The sequence below is a fragment of the Maylandia zebra genome, linkage group LG1, assembly GCF_041146795.1.
Source record: "Maylandia zebra isolate NMK-2024a linkage group LG1, Mzebra_GT3a, whole genome shotgun sequence".
Lineage (NCBI taxonomy): Eukaryota > Metazoa > Chordata > Actinopteri > Cichliformes > Cichlidae > Maylandia > Maylandia zebra.
In genome coordinates this window covers 42,539,121-42,557,250 of record NC_135167.1, presented here as the reverse complement: position 1 = coordinate 42,557,250, position 18,130 = coordinate 42,539,121, and the positions used below count along the sequence as shown (strand labels likewise).

Here is an 18,130-nt window from a genome sequence, read left to right as displayed (position 1 = left end):
AAACATTTCACAGCTGAGCCTCAACTCTCGCAGCCCGGTACCAAACGACTCACGGACCGGTCTGAGGCCCGGGGGTTGGGGACCGCTGCCCTATAACACCTGGAGGTTGGTGTGATAGTGCAATATAAGTCATTCGAATGTGAATTACCTTGTCTGATCTGGAGTTGTCACTGAGTTCATTTTTCACCTGTGTGTGGACAGCTATCTGCAGCACATCAGTAACCTTGAGGTCACCCTCATTCTTAAAAAAGTGCCAACGTGACCCTGGATATGGTTCATTCTTTGAAACTCTAGTATTGTGTAACCTTTTGTTGACACATGGGATCACATCAGACGGCAGTGACCAAACCATGATATTGTGGCTCCTTATATTAAACTCGACTGAAAGGGATTTACTGCCCAAGCTCAGAGTTAATGGTGCAGGCTGAACTACATAGTTTGTATCAAAAGAAATCGATTTCTATATGTTTGCAGCTTTAAGGAGCTCTTACAGTATGCCCATTTAGAAATACCGCACAGAGAGCCAAATAACTTTGGAAGGGCTCAACCTCTGGACCTCTCTGGTGTTGGATTTTGGAGGTTTTGTGTCACTCTTCTTCACATAAATGATCCACTTTATTGTATTTATTTTGAACCTCTTAATCCTAGATGGGCTACCAGTGTCCTTAAGATAGGTCTCCTCTTGTTGTATTGCTTAGTGCTTAAGTATTTATTAGATTACATTCTGGTCTATCTGACATTCATCATGTACAGTATGTAGGTAGCATCTCTACATTTTCATGTATGAAACATAAAAGGAATCATCCCATGATTGATTCAGACGTCTCATTAATGACACAAAGAACCAGCAGTCAAATAGAAACTTTACCTTTATCGCAAATTTGACAGCATTAAGCTTAAACAACAAATCCATATAATCACAGAAGTCCCCAGATTAAAAACATAGAACTTTCACTTTATATGAATATTTTAAAGAAAAGTTTTAAGCTCATGTGAATACAAATATTTAGAGGAAGAGGCTATTAAGAATGATAATTACAACAGTTAATCTTTCAGTTTTTACAGTAAGGTAAATGTTAATATCCCGATAAATGTGGGTATCCTGCTAATGCTTATTGGCTGATTGAGGAAAAAGTAGCAGAAAGTATATAAGTATGAGAAAAGCTAATAAACCCTATGGTTGCAGGCTCATCTTTGCCGTTTGGCTCTGAATTTCTATATTAAACTGTACAATCAAAACATAATCCTGCATTTGCATCTGTGATGGACAGGCAATGTATTCTAAAGCATCGTGCTGTGCAATCACAGTGTGTATGTGAACATTAAATAGGGCTATTAAGTCTGAATTGCATCCATAGGTCTGCTGACATTCTGATTCTTATTAATCCTCTCCAGCTGAGCGCATGCTGTACAATTTGGGGAAGAAAAGGGGCAATTACGCTTCTTGCCATTGTTGCATTTTATTCTGTGCTGATCTTGCACTTGGCTGGTCACACTTTGTTTTAGTGGTTCTCTTGACCATAAGAAAGCTTCATTTGTACTAACATATATGCAACGTCTCTGTTCAGCACGGCTGTAGAAAAGAACCTTTGCACTGAACTTTTTTGTGTGATTTCCTTCCTCTTTGGAGCTAAAACAGCCCATCCAAACACATGAGATATCAGTGGAAAGCCCAGGATGTCCTCTATTAAATACATCAGGGCTTAGTTGGGTAGCTCAGATAAGTCAAAAGATATAGACCCAAAACAAACATCCGTTAGAGAGCACATAAATGAATAGGCTGGTTCTCGGTAATGAGATCTGGGGGTGGTTGGCTTGGGCTTCTTGTATTTTCTCCTATGATACCATATACTACTGTATAAGTTCAACCAGGTCCTGTAAAATGGCTATTCATCTTAAGAAAACATAGAATAAAGCTTTGGAAGATGTTTTGACGGTAAAAACTGTTTCTAAAAATGCAACGCAGTCAATGAGATAAAGCAAAAAATGAAGTGTGAAAGATAAAAGATTATAAACCTTCAGTATGCTGTGCTAGTAACTAGGAGCGTACCAGCTATGGTTTTCTCTGTCAGTCTTATTAGACCTGATGGAAGCACTGAGCAGCTCCAACATTCATTCATTGCAATGTTCGGTGGTACACCCAACCCTGGGTCCTGCCATTCATTAGAATGTTACCACATAAAGTCCTCAGACCCCAACAGTCCAGTCTGCATGCTTCACTGTTGGTTTGGTAGGAGTCGGGGAAACTACACAAAATCAGAGAGGTGCTTTTATTTTTTATACATAATTTTCTTTGGCAAATTACACAGATCGTCCAAGTTCATACATTTCAAATATTAAGTTTAGGTTTTATAACCTAAACTGCAACTGATCTGCATCCGATTTACTGGTACACAACTCCACTACTCTCATCTTTGTGTTTTAGTGACTGCTAAACAGTAAGTTGCAGCACTTCCTTTCTCAGGTCTTTTTCATTGCTTCGTTAGAGCAACAGACAGCACCACTGCCTTGGAAGCAGCTGCTGATGGAAGTTCTGATTCTGGTGTCTCTGTGACCTGCAAAGCAGCCAAACCTGCAGAAAGTGGAGAAATAGATCACGTGGCAGCATGTGGAACTGACTGAGGCTGCAGAGCAGAGCAAAGACTACAGTCATCAGTAGGTGAAGCTGAATTACCGCTGCATGAAGAGAAAGTCACGAGAGAGTGAGCTGATTACTATTTACTCGTCATAAAGCACTTAGAAATGACCTTTCATGCAGAGGACCACATAAACTGTATTTTACTCATTTAGTCCCGCTCAGTGTTAACCCTGAGTCCAACGTCACCACTAACCCTGTCACACTGTCTGTTTTGTTTTAATGAAATTGTTCTCCAAGTCTTTGCAATCAGGGAACAAAGAAAATAATCACTAATCTAAGCAATCCATATCTTGAGCATGATGGAGAGAACATACAGTCCACCAAGAAGATCAGCTGTGCACAAACACTGAACCAAACCCGATAGCCATGACCTCCACTCTAAGCCGCTCTTCCTCTGACCGTCAGTACATGATAGTCCACTGCACTGTCTCACTAAAGCAGCAATCGAAGTTGGCCTTGATTTCCCCCATGGATTCTTTACTCCACACACTGTGAGATGAGAGCCTACAGCTGCCATCGCCAACTCTCCTCGCAATTATGGTGGTGCAGGGAAAGCCGAACAGAACAGGCCCGCAGCCATTTCAATAAGCATCTCCTGATTTGGAGATGATTAACACGGTGGTGCTAAGGAGGCACTGTGGCCTGTTAGCTGTACTGTAGCTTCGTGCTCAGCACTTCCCAACAGCCTGAACATCTGAAGGGGGATTCACTGAGTCATTATCACTTTCCAGGACTAATATCTCAGACCTCTCTCTCTTTCTACAACAGACGTGTTGATGAAGAGATGCTATCGTCTAATAATCTAGCACATTTAGGAGCCACTGGGCTATCTGTGTGTGCCCCTGAGGTGTGTGTGGCCTCCTAGCTGCTGAGGCTGGTATTAACTTCTAAGCACGCACACAAATATGCGTTCATCCCAACTAACCTTGCAACATCTACCAGAAAAGGAAGTGGTAAGTTAGCTATGTGCTAAATAAGCAACAATTCAGAAACTAAGACCTTTAAATCAACTCTCCCACAATTCTTATCTTATAAAATTCCCTTTTTGGTATCTCATACAGGCAAAAGCTTCATTTAAACCTAAACCTAACCAGGCCACTGGACGCTGGAGGTCAAGCAAGCATCTTATGTAATACTTCTAAAAGTGGAATCTATGTAGGTGAAAGCTCTTCATGCATATCAAACAAATGAGAGTTTAGAAGCCCTCAGCCAAGCTAAATAATGTTTTAGACTTTGTGCTAAGACACCAAGTAGTTAGATGGATGCAGTTTAAATGCTGTTTGTGTCTTAGTCCAATTTGTGCAAAGTAACTTTGTCGGTGTTCCTTCAAAGGTCACTCCTCACTAACATTCAATGATGTTTTGAATCAATCCTTCAGTTAATAAGACAATTTTAACTCTCCTCGCTCTGCTTCTTCATGCTGTGAGCCACACAGCAGAGGAAAAGGTGAGGAACTCAGCCAAGAACAATAAACACTAAAAACTATCAGATGAGATGGTTTAAAATATCCACAGTGCAAATCTCAGTTTCAATGCCATTTACACATAATTTGAATTTTTTTTTACAATTATTTCTCTCACTCAGACGTCAGAGTCTCACGTCCAGTCATAAATAGCAAACTACTGACTGAGTCAAAGGGCAGATTATTTGAGTCATTAAACACCAACACCCAAAAAAGCCCCAACTGGAACAACTAAACGTCTTTCTGCAAAAATCCATCAGATATGACATCCAAATCATTTTAATAATAATAATGAGTCCAACATTTAATGTGCATTCCCATCATTAATGTAGTCTGACAGTGTCATAATACCACAGAAACTCTTAGACAGGCAGTGTTTAGTGTTGACATGGAAAACCGCTGTTAGCCCTGTGTCTCCCATCAACAGTCAAGACCCGGATATTTCTTAATAAAAACACAAAAAGTTGAACAATTACTGTAAATATAGCAAAAGTATCCTCTTTGAAAAAACCTCACAACTATCAGAACTTAAATGAAGACTGCATAGAAACACAAGCCCTGAATTATATGGTAATTCATAGCTCGTTATAAACTATCATCTATTAAAAGACACAAGAACAAGATTCTCGTGTTTGCCGAGAACAATCTACAACTGAGCTATTTATGAGAAAAAGATTTACACAATGCAGATGATATAAATAAACTCGGAAAGTATATTTCTGGCTTCGTTTTGTTAAATGTCACCCATTCAGTGATCATTCTGAGATATCCCCAGTACTGGTAACATAATATAAGAACATAGATATAATCTGCCATTGTATCCTTTAAAATAATCTTCCCGCTCACCTCTGTTATATGTTTGTATATTTTTATTACAGTGACTGAATGTGACAGGATACATAGCTGCATTAGATTCTAATATGTAAATCTGAGGTGTGAATTTGCTTTCTGAGCAGAATTTACAGGACAAACTTATTTTCAATTCCATGTTGAAATTTCAGTTTCCAACCCTCCACTCCATAAATGTAGCGTGTTATATGAGCTCTCTCACTCCTAGGGGGTGAACAGCTTTCCCAGATAACGCACTTTCTTAAACAGTCATCATTAGCTCATCGTTAGTTTGTGGGGGTGTGAAAAGTGAATTACACTGATGTGCTTTTACAACATTTCTCAGCTGGAGGAATTAAAGATTTAATTTATGTCTTATTTCGTCAAATGACACGATAACATCAGAATTGGGATGATACTAAGTCCTTAAAAGGCCTAAACGTTAAATACACCACCCCTCACTGGACTGTGTTATGGGACTATACTGTGACTGTATTGACTCTTTAAAATACTTTAACAAATTGTACGTATGTGAGTAACTTATGAAACTCATGAAAAAAGCATTACCATCAGCTTTTGGTATTATAAATCTGTAGTTTTAGTTAACTCAACCATTCAACTTTACTGTTATTTAAATTTCGGAAGATAGATATATTTGTCAAATCAGAAAAAGTGATGATTATGGACTTTTTTTTCCTTATATTTTAAATTCTGAAGCTGTTTTCTTTCTCTTTTCAATTTAGCTAATATTGCATATTTAGGCCGAACATGCTACATTTGCATTTTCCATCAGATGGAGCTATTCAGTTGAAGCGAATGAAATGCTTGCACCTGGTTATGGTCATGCACAAGTTACCAGCAAGATGCTCTCTTTTTAGGAATACTACAACAAATTCAACAAGGGCACCTAAACTACTCACCTAAGCTAAGTAAACATGCACAACACTACAGCATCTTTACACATGGATTAAAAAAGAGATTTAAGTTGAACTAACTGATATTGGTCATACATTGTCGACTGCTAAATCCAGCACATTATGATAAATGATGGTGCTCACATACAACATGATGTTCAAGCATAGGGACCTTTTCTTCAGTGGTTTTCATGTATATGAAATCCCTCCCTAACTTTCTTTGTAGTTTCTGAATTATAAAGGCATTTTTTTCATTTTCACTTGAGTTCAGTGGAACAAGAGGCCGAACGCCCATCACTTTATGAAAATGCCACAATGACAGATGGGTAAATTACTGTTATCTGACACTACCATATCAGTGGTGACGCAAAAAGGGGCTGATTCATAATTCCCTGAAACCACACATTTACTGCTCAAGACAAGTAATTTGTAGTTTTGTACAGTACTTTTAACTAAGCCCAATAAAGGGCTGATTTCAGATTTGATATATAAGTTTAAATGTAAGTAATAGAATTTAGCTAAATGTTTGCTGCAAGAGATTTCAGAAAAGAACACTGCGCATATTGATGCTCAGAAAACACATGTTCTGCAACACCACAAACATTTATGATAGACCTGAAAATACCTGGAATTATTGCCCATAATAATAATAATTATATTTAATAACAATAATTTTTATAATGTTATTTTTATGTATATTTTGTCTTACACTTTATAGATGCAGAGAACCTAAAACTATGCAAGTAAGGCAGTTAAAATAAGTACTAGATGGATATTATGTTCTGTCACCGAAGACTTATTTTCAATTAATAATCTTTCATTTAGTTATGGCACTTGATTTAAGCTTCCAGCCTGTGGGCGCATGACTCTGACATGAGCTGTACCACAGCAAACCAATTCACTCGCTCATTAAATGCAATGGCATCATTAGTGCTATTTATATTTAATCCTTACTAAATGTTAATAGTAATGACATTAGGATACATTGAAGTCCGTCTCTGCTTTGTGCTTGTATTCGCTGAGGATGCTGATTTTTGGCATCCTTTCTCAGCCTATAGGCGACACAGCCCGACGCACAGCTCCGCTCGCGAGTCTTCATTGAGAAAATAGCAGCGAAAGAATAGAAAACGTCAACCCAGCGACACTGTTTCACACACAGCCAGATGGATCGGCTGCCCGGGGTCTGCTTGAGTGAGGGGAACGACGCGCAGTCATGTCTGTGCGTGTTTTCTCCACCTTTCAGTCCCATTTTCTTCTCTTTTCTGTGACCTACAAACTAGTCCAATGTCGGGCGCTCTCTTTTTTTTCTTTGTCGCCCGAAAAACCCCCAGACAACTCGCAGATTTAGGTTCGTGTAACCTAAATACGCGCCGACCTACCTACAGCTTGACAAACGCGGTTAAAATAACCCAAGAACGAAGACAAAGCGAGCAAAATTCCTCCACTTTCTCCACTAAGTTGTGTACTGAAGGAAGTCTCAATGCCCAGAAGCTGAGCGCCTTATTTGAAAAGTAAAGAAGAGAGTGCGCAGGCTCTTACCTTCCTTTTTTAAGGCATTTATGATCGACTTCATGTTTACTCCCTTGCTACTCCGACTTGGCGTCGCAGTTCGTGCATATCACAGGACTTTTAAGACCCAGAGTTTTCCTTTCAGCACCACGGAGAGCGACTCTACAGCGCACATGATCCCGCTCGCACCCTCATCTACCACCGCCTCCCCGGTTACAGTAGCACGACCCCTTCCGCAGACACTCGCGCACATGAATCCCTAAACTCCGCCCCTCACACACTTCCCTTTCATCCTCGTCTTTCTCACTCTCGTGGGGCTGAACCGCACTGCATAACCTCACACTGGAGCTGGAGCAGAGAAAGTCATTAGTGAGAATGGAATCCAAGTAATGCTTTACTGCAACAACAATACACCGTAAACAAAAACAAAGGCAGCATCAAAGCAGCTCATTTTCTGGGCACTATTTACTTTTAAGGGAATATTATTGTTATACTGTTACATTATATATTCCTTGTATTGCATTTGTTTTCTTTCTCTTGACAATAGTTTCATTAAAGCACATTTTGAGGTCACTTTGAAAGAAGGGCAGATGTGAGAGTGAAAGTGAGGTCAAAGGTCAAATGTGATGGATATTTAGACTCTTCATACACCAGTATCATTTCCTGTATGTTGCCAGTACAAATAAAGACAAAGGACTTTTAGTCTTAAAGATGAAAGGCATTTTATAAAATTTGACTTTATTTGACTCAGTCTGTCAGTCGGACATCCAAAGTGCCTGCATGCCATCAATACAAACAACAGAGCATTATTATCACTTTATTATCACTCTAGCTTATGATCACTCTATTGACCTTTTCAATCTGTACACGGTACTTTCTTTATGTTTACCGTAAATACCGCAGTTGTAGGAAATCATCATTAAGTTGACCTTGATAACCTTGGTGGATGGATTGTTAACGGAATTCATCCAAAACTTTTTGAGCTCTTGTGTTTAGAGACAGAATGATGATGAAAACACAAATGTACTGGCTGAGGTAAAAAGGGAGGAACAATTACTTTTATTTCTTTCTTTAACCTAATCTGTACTAATTATACTGAGTTATCTGTGTTTTGCCTTCATACTGAGGACTGTAGTTGCTTCATTTATTAATTTTTAGTTTGTCAAAACAGAACATTTTAGTTGCAAACAGATACACTTGGGACTATTGTAATGCATTATTATTAGGTTGTCCTAAAAACCTTTCACTTGATCCAAAATGCTGCAGCTAGAGCACACACAGAGAGCATATTTTGCCCATACTAGCTTCTCTTTATTGGGTCCCTGTTAAATCCACAGTTAAATTTAAAATCCTGCTCCTCACATAAATTCTCCTATACGTATACTACTACTACACTCTACTTTTAAATACCCCAGGAACCACGAGTAAAGCAGCAGTATAAGAGGAAGTGCTTTATTGAGCCCCTCTTCTGTGGAACCAGCTCCCAGTTTGGATTTGGGATACACACACTGTCTCTGCTTTTAAGATTAGGCTTCAAACTTTCCTTATTGATAAAGCATATAGTTAGGGCTGGATCAGGTGATCTTGAACCTTAGTTGTCATATCTGACATTGCAGTAGGCCAGGCTCAAAACTCAAAACTTTTTAACACTCTGTGTTAATGCACCATTTTGCATTTAATCATCAGTTATTATTAATTTCTGTCTCTCTTCCAGAGTGTGTCTTTTGTCCTGTCTCCCTCCCCTCACCCCCAGCAGACAGCCATCTGCTGGGGGTGAGCCTCCCTGAGGCTGGTTCTTGAGGTTTTTTCCTGTTAAAAGAATTTTTCCTTCCCGTTGTTGCTTGGTGGTAGGTGTGTTGTAGAGATATGTATGTTGTCAGCGAGTGCTCAATAAACTCCTTAGATCAATAAACTCCCAACCCAGACGTGTGAGAATAAGACTGATATGTCCTACCCTGACAACCCACAGATGCCAGTATCATTTTACCAAACACCACAGGACACTGCACACTTTTGATGTTCTGGTGGAGGGTCTCTCTTTCACACATTTATTATATACATGTGTGTTTCATTATTTGTGCATATAGTTTAAGCACTAATGACTTTGTTAGGTTTAACAAAGCTTGTAACAATGTTAATTACACATGAAAAAGCGTGCTTTTCTGAAAAGGACAGATACCCACTTGCTCACATGACCCCGAGATGCCACCTAAATAGATAGTCATCTTTTTAATTCCTTTAAATAAATCAGCCATGGTTGTCAACTTTCTGGTGATAGGGACAGTATTAAAGTAAGCATTTGGTTTGGTCACGTTTGGTTTTTGACTCAGTTCAGTCTCTGGCTAAACAACGAACTTCAGCAGCATGGGAAAATGACATGAATAATAAATCAGAGTTCCTGAGAATGAAGCATAAGCTAGATCACGGTTTGATGGTGGAAATGTTAGATGCTGTTGATGCATTGTTGCAAGAGGTTGCAGCACATGCTGGATTTCATATTAGCCTGTTTTGGGGAGCAGAGGCTGAAGGGTTAAAAGCATGGGATGTGCACTGGTGAGGGGTTCTTCCAGAAAGAAATCCCTTGTGTTGCTAGGCAACTCAGAGGGGGGCAGTTCTATAGATCATTAAGGCTACGGTTCCACACCACTGTGCCTACCTGTCTTTTGCATGATGAAATATTTCCACATGACTCCTTTATCTGTGGCGGCTCCTCTTTGTTCAAGCTCTGCTGTTGTGTGAAGTTGTGTGCTTACACGCTGCCCTTCTCAATGAGGGCTCGTTAAGACTTTACAACTCGATTTCCTTATCCTCCATCTGTCTAAGCACAACTAATACAAATTCATTCAAGAAGTGACCCTGCAACATAACAGATGGATACATGCAAAAGCATATGTTGTCATAAAATATGCAAGCAAACAATTACCATGCTGTGCTCGCCACATCACCCAAACCACCCGAGCATGATATATAATCCAAGCCATACGCAGACTGTTCCAGAAGTTTCAGTTTCAAATAAAAAATCTATTCAGCCATAAAGACTCCTTTAACTAACAGACCTTCTGTAACAGTCTCCATTTACAGTAACTGAGAAAGACGTTAAATCACAATATGCACTAACATGGCTTTATTTGGATCTTTCTAAAGCTATTGCATATACACCAACGTTTTTATGGACCTTGCTTATGAAAGCTATTGTAGAGGCAGGAAAAGGAGCCAACTGTACATTTATTCATCATTCAGTCCTGGTGATTATCAAAGTGGTATCACAGTAAAGATTCCACTAATGAGACTTAATTCATCCACTGTGGCGACTGACAGAGGGCTTGAAAGATCCATCAAAGATCAAATAGCTCTGTGATTAGGCCTATGAAAATCAAAAACCATACCTGATTTAAATTTGGCTGATCTCACATTGAAGGTTATCCTTTTCTGCTCCACTGGACCATTTTCAGTGTGGCTGCTATTTTTACATCTCTCAGTAGAGCCCCATCATGTCCCCTTGTACTTGTGCCTCTGTGATGGGTGCCGGATTTTCCAGTGTGGCAAAAAAGTAATCCTTCAAATAAATTTTCATTTTTGGGAAGTGAAGTCAAGAGGTAGCAAATATGGTGAGTGGGCCAGTGATGATGATGCAAAGACTATAGGCCAAAAAAACAAACAAATTAAAAATTACCTGCACGGTCTCCTTCAAATGCCATCAGCCTTTACATTAGAATCCAGTACTAACAGCTTCAGTCTGGGGAACCAGACTGGGAATCCAGTATCATTGAACACTGGAAGAAAAAACTGATGAGCAGAGTCCTGTTCTTACTCTTTGCCCAGCATTTCATCTTCAAGCTTGCAAACGATTCAGCCGAACACTGCTTAGTTGTACATGTCATCACCTACAATTATCACTGGTATGAAATTCATTCTCATGACCAGTTAAAGGTTGGTGGTGAAATCAGGGTGCACAGTGCACGTCAGAGCAGAATCAAATCTTTGTGGTAGAAGATTCTGACATGTTTGAGAAATTATTATTAAAAACAGAGATCAGTCAGACTTAAGCCAAATGAAATGTTTAGATTTTCATGGCTCTCATCTTTTGATCACTCCTTGAAACACAGTAATCAAATACATTATGCGCACGAGGGAAGCTCAGTGCAGCAAAATTATTTATATGTAACAGCAGAATAAGATGTTGTACAGTTATGAAAAGCTCTGCACTAACATGCAGTTCTTAGTTACATGGAAAGTCAGGATGTGGACTGTATTTCTCTATCCTAATGACACAGTGCTAATCACGCTGGCTGTATTAAAAAAAATACCCCAAATTCTCAACTTTCTTAACCTGTCATTAAAAAGAACTCTAATCTGGCAACATTAGGAGCGTGACATGGTATAATACCAGAGGAGCTGTGAAAGCCAGTTATAAACAAAAATCACTTTTAATAGAACAGAGTTACTAAAATACTACAAAATGCCAGATCAGACCACTGAATGTAATTATGTGAGAAATCATCACTAATGACTAGTTTACCTGTTTGGCATCTACCAAAAAATAAACAAAAATAAAAATCTCCACATAATTACAGTAGTACTGTAATAAATCACACTGATGAATAATGATAATGATAATAATACAATATCAATAAATAAATACAGCACTTTAAGTACGAAAAACATTTCAAAGTGTGAAATAGCTTAACATATAGCCATGATAAATGTATATACTGTCCACTAATGCTATACAAACACAATTTCCAATTCAGATTTTAAGAACTTTTTGAAAATTGAATTTGATCAGGAAAAGTACACAGGGGGTAAACACTGGTTAAAAGGAACTTTCTTTGGCTAATTGTTGCGTCTATAAACCACAGAAAAAAGTGCTAAACATCTATTGTTAGGGGTTCATTTATTTATTTAATCTGACTGTACGAATGTAAGAAAATCCAGCAGTAGTTTTATGCCGAGGGCTGAGTGCTTTTAACTCTTCCTAGAATTTGTTTAGCATGTTCGCTGCATAAATAAAGCTGTACTTTAAACTGGAGTACATTGGTTTAATATGTAAACCAGAAAATACATTTTTATCTGTCTGAAAACTAACATTTTTGCAAAAAAACATAAAAACTGCCTTGTTTCAGGAATCAGTCAGACGCCTTCAGTCTCGTCTTCATAACTAAAAAAAATTGTATTACTTACATTTTCTCTGTGATTATTTGTAAAATGACTGCGTCGTGGAAAATGACCAGGTTTCTTGTTCATTGTTAAAACTGAAAATCACATTGGAAAAAAATCTTAATTTCTTATGTGATTTCAAACAGTTTGGGCACCAATAAACTGACTTCACTGTGGGATCTTTGTGCACATAAAAATAAGCCCTGATGCATAAACATCAAGTCCCTTCTGCCCTGCATGACTTTTGCCAGCTGACAGTAGATGTCTGTTTTCCTGCAGCACAGACCCTGCTGTGTGTCAGCCAGCTCAGAGGTTTTTGGAAGGATTTCTAAAATTACTTTTTCAGGGCTTTGGCAAAAACTGACTTGTGTTCAGGTGCAGTTTAGGATGGAGCGTGGAAGCAAAAGGACAGCTAAACTAAAACCTGCAGCAAAAGCGAGAATAGATAAGCTTCAAGTGGTTGAGGTGTGCGTGTGGATGTTTGTGGATTTTTAAAAAAATGTTTTGTGTGTTTGCTCAATGTATGCACCCTGTGGGATTATCACACTGTGGCAGCGGATGGTCTAATATGCCCATCTGCCAATCATTCTTACATAAGCTTACTGCTGTATGGAGAGAGAAATCCACAGAGACCCTCACAATACTTTGTGTAGTTTTTGTCATTTTTAGAATCAGTTTGAAAGAGAACATAACCCGTGGTGAGAAACATTTTCCAGTATTAACACACTGTACTCATTTATTCTTGAGTAACTTGACTGTGTAGCTGAGACTGTTAAGTATTGTCTTTAATACCAGTAAAAATCGATTGTACTGTGCAAACGTCTTGTACTACACATCATTTCTTTCTATTCGGCTTCCAAGGAGCCAGACTTTCTTGTAATGTTTAAAGTGGACTTGAGCTCAGTTTTTCATTATATATCGTTGGATTTGTCTGCTTTTCAGTCTCATTTTCAGTCCAGTCCTTGTACCTGACCATTTTCAGTGGAATGCTTGAAAAGACTTATAACTTAAGACATGAACCACTGAAAATTTCAGGCGCAGATTTAGGCAATAGCAATGTATCTATACACACATAATTTGTCATGTTGTTTCTTTCTTTATTGATATGAAAAAATGACAAAGATTGCTCGAGTTTTACCGGCATAAAACAAGAACTGTAGTGATAGTCAGTGGAGCAGGTCTTATGAAGTGATGAATCAATATGAATAGACGAGAGAGGCACAGCAGAAAGTGTCTACAGCCATCTGAAAACATGGTGGAAACTCTTTCATGGTCTTTGAGCTGCATTTTAGCCAGTGGTGTTTGGGAAGTGCAGTCAGATTTCAATCTAACATGCAATACCATCTGAAAAGCATCTGATTGGTAACAGCTTGATTTTTCACTATGACAGTGATCCCAAACACAGTGCAGATGGAGTAAAAGCAGACCTGGACAGAAAAACACACAATTGCACACAGACTGCATCCCCCCAGAGCCTGGACCTTACAATTTTGAAGCAGTGTGGAATTACGATGACAGAAAGTGGAACAAAAGGCAGCAAACATCCAAAGAAGAGCTTTGAAATGTCCTTCAAGAAGCCTGGACAACTATCTGCAGACTGTTTAATGAAAGCTTGCTTAAAGAGAGTTCAGACTGTGCTAAAGAATAAAGGTGGGCAGATCAAATACGGACTTTCAAGCTAGTATAAACTATATTTTTGCTCTATGTATAATTGCACATATTTCAACAAATTGCTCCTATTTGTCATTTTCTTAGAAGAAAGAAATGAGGAATTTTAGCACAATAGTGGCTTTTTACAGGCATAGGAAAGGTGATGCGATAGTGCAGCAGTGGACAAGTCGTGGTGGTCAGTTTCTCGAAGGAATTTAATGAAGTGACGACTGTTAAGTCCACTCTATTTGCTACATGATCAAGCTGCAATTTAGACTTTCAGAGGACTTCCTGGTGGATTATACAGTGCAGGAAAATTATATCCAACTTAGGGTTTTGCTTCCTTCCTGGTTTCTCTTTAGCAGTCTGACTTTTTTTCCTTTTTTGCAATCCAGGAGAAGTAACATTTGAAAGGTGACGTCACGTTAGCTTAATCCTCATAATGACACCAGAAAACCTGGTTTCCCCTTTAGGGCCGTAGCCTTGTGACTAAAATAAAATAAAATAAAATAAAATAAAATAAAATAAAATAAAATAAAATAAAATAAAATAAAATAAAATAAAATAAAATAAAATTAAATTTGGGGCCAGGTTTTGTTTGTTTGGTTGGAGGAGGTGGTAAAAGTTGGGTGTAGGTTTAAATTGGGTTAAAACAATTTATTTGTGTTTGGGTCCCTCCCACTGTACTTTTGTTTTTTTTCTGTCTTTTGACAGGAGAGACTAGCTGAAGAGACAAAGACCAGGTTTAAATGATGTCAGTAGATCCAGAGCAACAATATCATGGACGGACTTCATTTTAATAATAAGCTGAATAAAAACCTACAGGCTTTGAAAAACAGACATTTTTATTCTTGGTAAAATCTAAAGTATCTATGGAAACTGTAAAGATTGACCCGACACTCTGGTATGCTGTATGCTTGCAAGCTGTTTATTGAAGCGCCACACACATGTGGCTCTACGTTTCAGCACACACACTCTCCTCTGGTCTCCGCCTTCACTATATATAAAGGGAGAAACCTCCACCTCTCCCTCCAAGCCTCCTTGGCACCGCCCCCTCGAGCTCACCACCCCACTCCCCCCCTGCAGCTGAGCCAGGGACCACACCACCGCCACAGAAACTTAACTCTGTAAAAAAAATCTATAATAATTTGTTAACTATGATTTGGCAATTTGTTAATTTTGTCACGGCCAGGCGGATCAGCTGCACGCTGATCAGCACGCTCTATCTGTTTGTCTCTCTCTCCTCTTCTCTCTCGCCAGGGCGGAACTCACTGTGGGTTCACGCCCTCGGGTCTCATTAAGATGATCAGCATTTAAGCCAGGAGGTGACTGCTGTTCGTTGCTGGATCGTTGTCTACCACGCGTTAGTGAAGCCAAGCTACTGCAAGTCGAGTTAAGTGTGTTTCCTTTGTGCGTTGTATTTAACCCTGTCTCCCTGTCTACAGAGCTCCCTGGATTTTTCCCCCCATGTGATTCCCGAGTGGGAAGTGTTGGAGTGAGAGCCAGTGATCGTGTGTGTGGATGATATGAAGAACGCGTGCTTTTCCCTTGGACTTCCCTGGAGCCCCTTTTCCCTCACGCAGCGCTTGAGTCCTCCTCCAAACTGTAACAATAACGATCCAGCCATCATGGACTCAGTGGACTCAACCCCCACCCAGCAACCCGTCCTCACTCCGGAGGCAATTCTGGAACGCCACAAACACATGCTACAGCACATTAACCAACAGCTGGCTGCGCTCACCCAAGCCCTCGCTCAACGCATACCGTTGGTAAGCCCACCCTCACCACCTCCGTCTGTTTCTCCTCAGTTACCGGCTCCCGACCCTTCAGCGGCCGCTCCATCTGTTTCCTCCGCGCCGGCTCCCGCTGAGCCTCCGGAGCGATCGTTACCAGCGCCAGAGCCTTTCTCGGGTGAGTTCCATAAATGTGCTGGATTTTTGACCCAGATCACGTTACAATTCCGACAGTTACGAAGAACGTATGAGACTGACGGGGCCAAAATTGCCTTTATTGTTCAACTATTACGTGGGCATGCATTGAACTGGGCGCAAGCCGTTTTAAGAACAGCCCCTGAGATTTCTTACGAGGACTTCCTCACCAAGTTTAAAAGTGTTTTTGAAAGAGGCACCAGAGCAGAGGCGGCCGCCCACAGATTGTTGAATTTGAAGCAGGGAAGGCGGAGTATGGCGGAGTTTTCGGTCGAGTTCTGGACCTTGGCTGAAGAAACGGTCAAGTAAAGCAAGCAAGCAAACGGTCAATCAAGTATCGGGCAGCATGGAGGAGAGTTAACAGCCCATGCAACTGGGCCGCTCCAGACTGTCGCCCGAGGAGCGGCATCGTCGGTGGAGGGCCGGTGAGTGTTTTTATTGTGGCCACAAGGGCCATATTGCCACGGATTGCCCGTCGTGGCCAAAAGACAGCGCCCGCCAGTAGTGAGGAGTGTATGGGTGGGTGAGGTCTCCTGTTCTCAGTCTCCTCCTCGTCTGATGGTTGCAGTCACGTTAATGATTAGGCTCGAGACTCATTCTCTTGATTGGAGAAAAGAAAGTATTTCGGGGTGGGGGGAAGAATGTCACATGTCCTGTTTAAAAGCCGCCACCCCCGCCATGAACCCACCAACCAATTCAGCGATCTCCGAACCGCCAGATCTGTCCTCCGTGCCGTCTGTTTATCACGTCCTGCCACAGGTGTTTTGTAAGGATAAGGCACGCTCCCTTCCCCCTCACCAGCTGTACGACTGTGGGATTGACCTCCTCCCAGGCGCACCACTTCCGACCAGTAGGTTGTACAGCCTGTCCCAATCTGAGCGTGAGAGCATAGAGAGATACATCAATGAATCCCTTGCCGCGGGTCTCATTCGTCCCTCGTCCTCACCTGTTGCCGCCTGTTTCTTTTTTGTCACTAAGAAGGACAAGAGTTTATGGCCCTGTATCGACTATCGTGGCCTCAACGCCATCACAGTTAAAAACAAGTATCCCCTCCCTCTGCTGAGTTCCGCGTTCGAGCTTCTCCAGGGGGCCACTATCTTCTCAAAGCTGGACCTGCGCAACGCCTACCATCTGGTGAGAATAAGGGAGGGGGATGAGTGGAAAATGGCTTTCAATACTCACCTGGGCCATTTCGAATATCTTGTAATGCCTTTTGGTCTCAATAATGCACCAGCTGTGTTTCAGGCCCTCGTGAACGACGTTCTTCGGGATTTCATTGACCACTTCGTTTTCGTCTACTTGGATGACATCCTCATCTTCTCCTGCTCCGTCACTGACCACCAACGCCATGTCAGGCAAGTTTCAGCGTCTCCTTGAGAATTGTCTCTTTGTTAAAGGGGAGAAGTGTGAGTTTCATGTCTCAACTGTTTCCTTCCTGGGCCACATCATCGACCAAGGTAACCTCAAAACTGATCCCGCGAAGGTTCAAGCCGTTGTTGACTGGCCGACCCCCTCTAACCGTAAACAGCTTCAAAGCTTTCTGGGGTTTGCGAACTTCTATCGTCGCTTTATTCGCAACTACAGTAAACTTGCCCTGCCTCTGACCCGTCTCACTTCTCCCAAGGTTCCCTTCTGCTGGGATGAACCGGCCCAACAAGAATTCGTTCATCTAAAAGACCGCTTTGCCTCGGCGCCCATCCTCGTCCAACCTGACCTCAACCTGCAGTTCGTTGTAGAGGTGGACGCCTTGGACGCTGGAGTGGGTGCGGTACTTTCCCAGCAGCAAGGTGGTAAGCTTCACCCCTGTGCCTACTTTTCACGCCTTCTCACCTCCGCAGAGAGCAACTATGATGTGGGACCTGCGCTCAAAACAAGAGCGTCCATCAACCACCCTCTGGCCTCCTCCAACCTCTGCCGACTCCGAGCCGCCCCTGGTCACACATTGCTATTGACTTCATCACTGGTCTGCTTGTCTCGTCAGGTAACTCTGTCATTCTCACCATTGTGGACCGTTTCTCCAAAGCTGCTCATTTTGTCGCCCTCC

The 18,130-nt window shown here is 40.9% G+C and overlaps 1 protein-coding gene across 4 annotated transcripts in view; it reads right to left on the bottom strand.

The window, feature by feature from the left end:
• Nucleotides 1-18,130, bottom strand: part of shank2b (SH3 and multiple ankyrin repeat domains 2b) — a 312,524-nt gene that overhangs the window by 115,708 nt on the left and 178,686 nt on the right. The window lies entirely within an intron of this gene.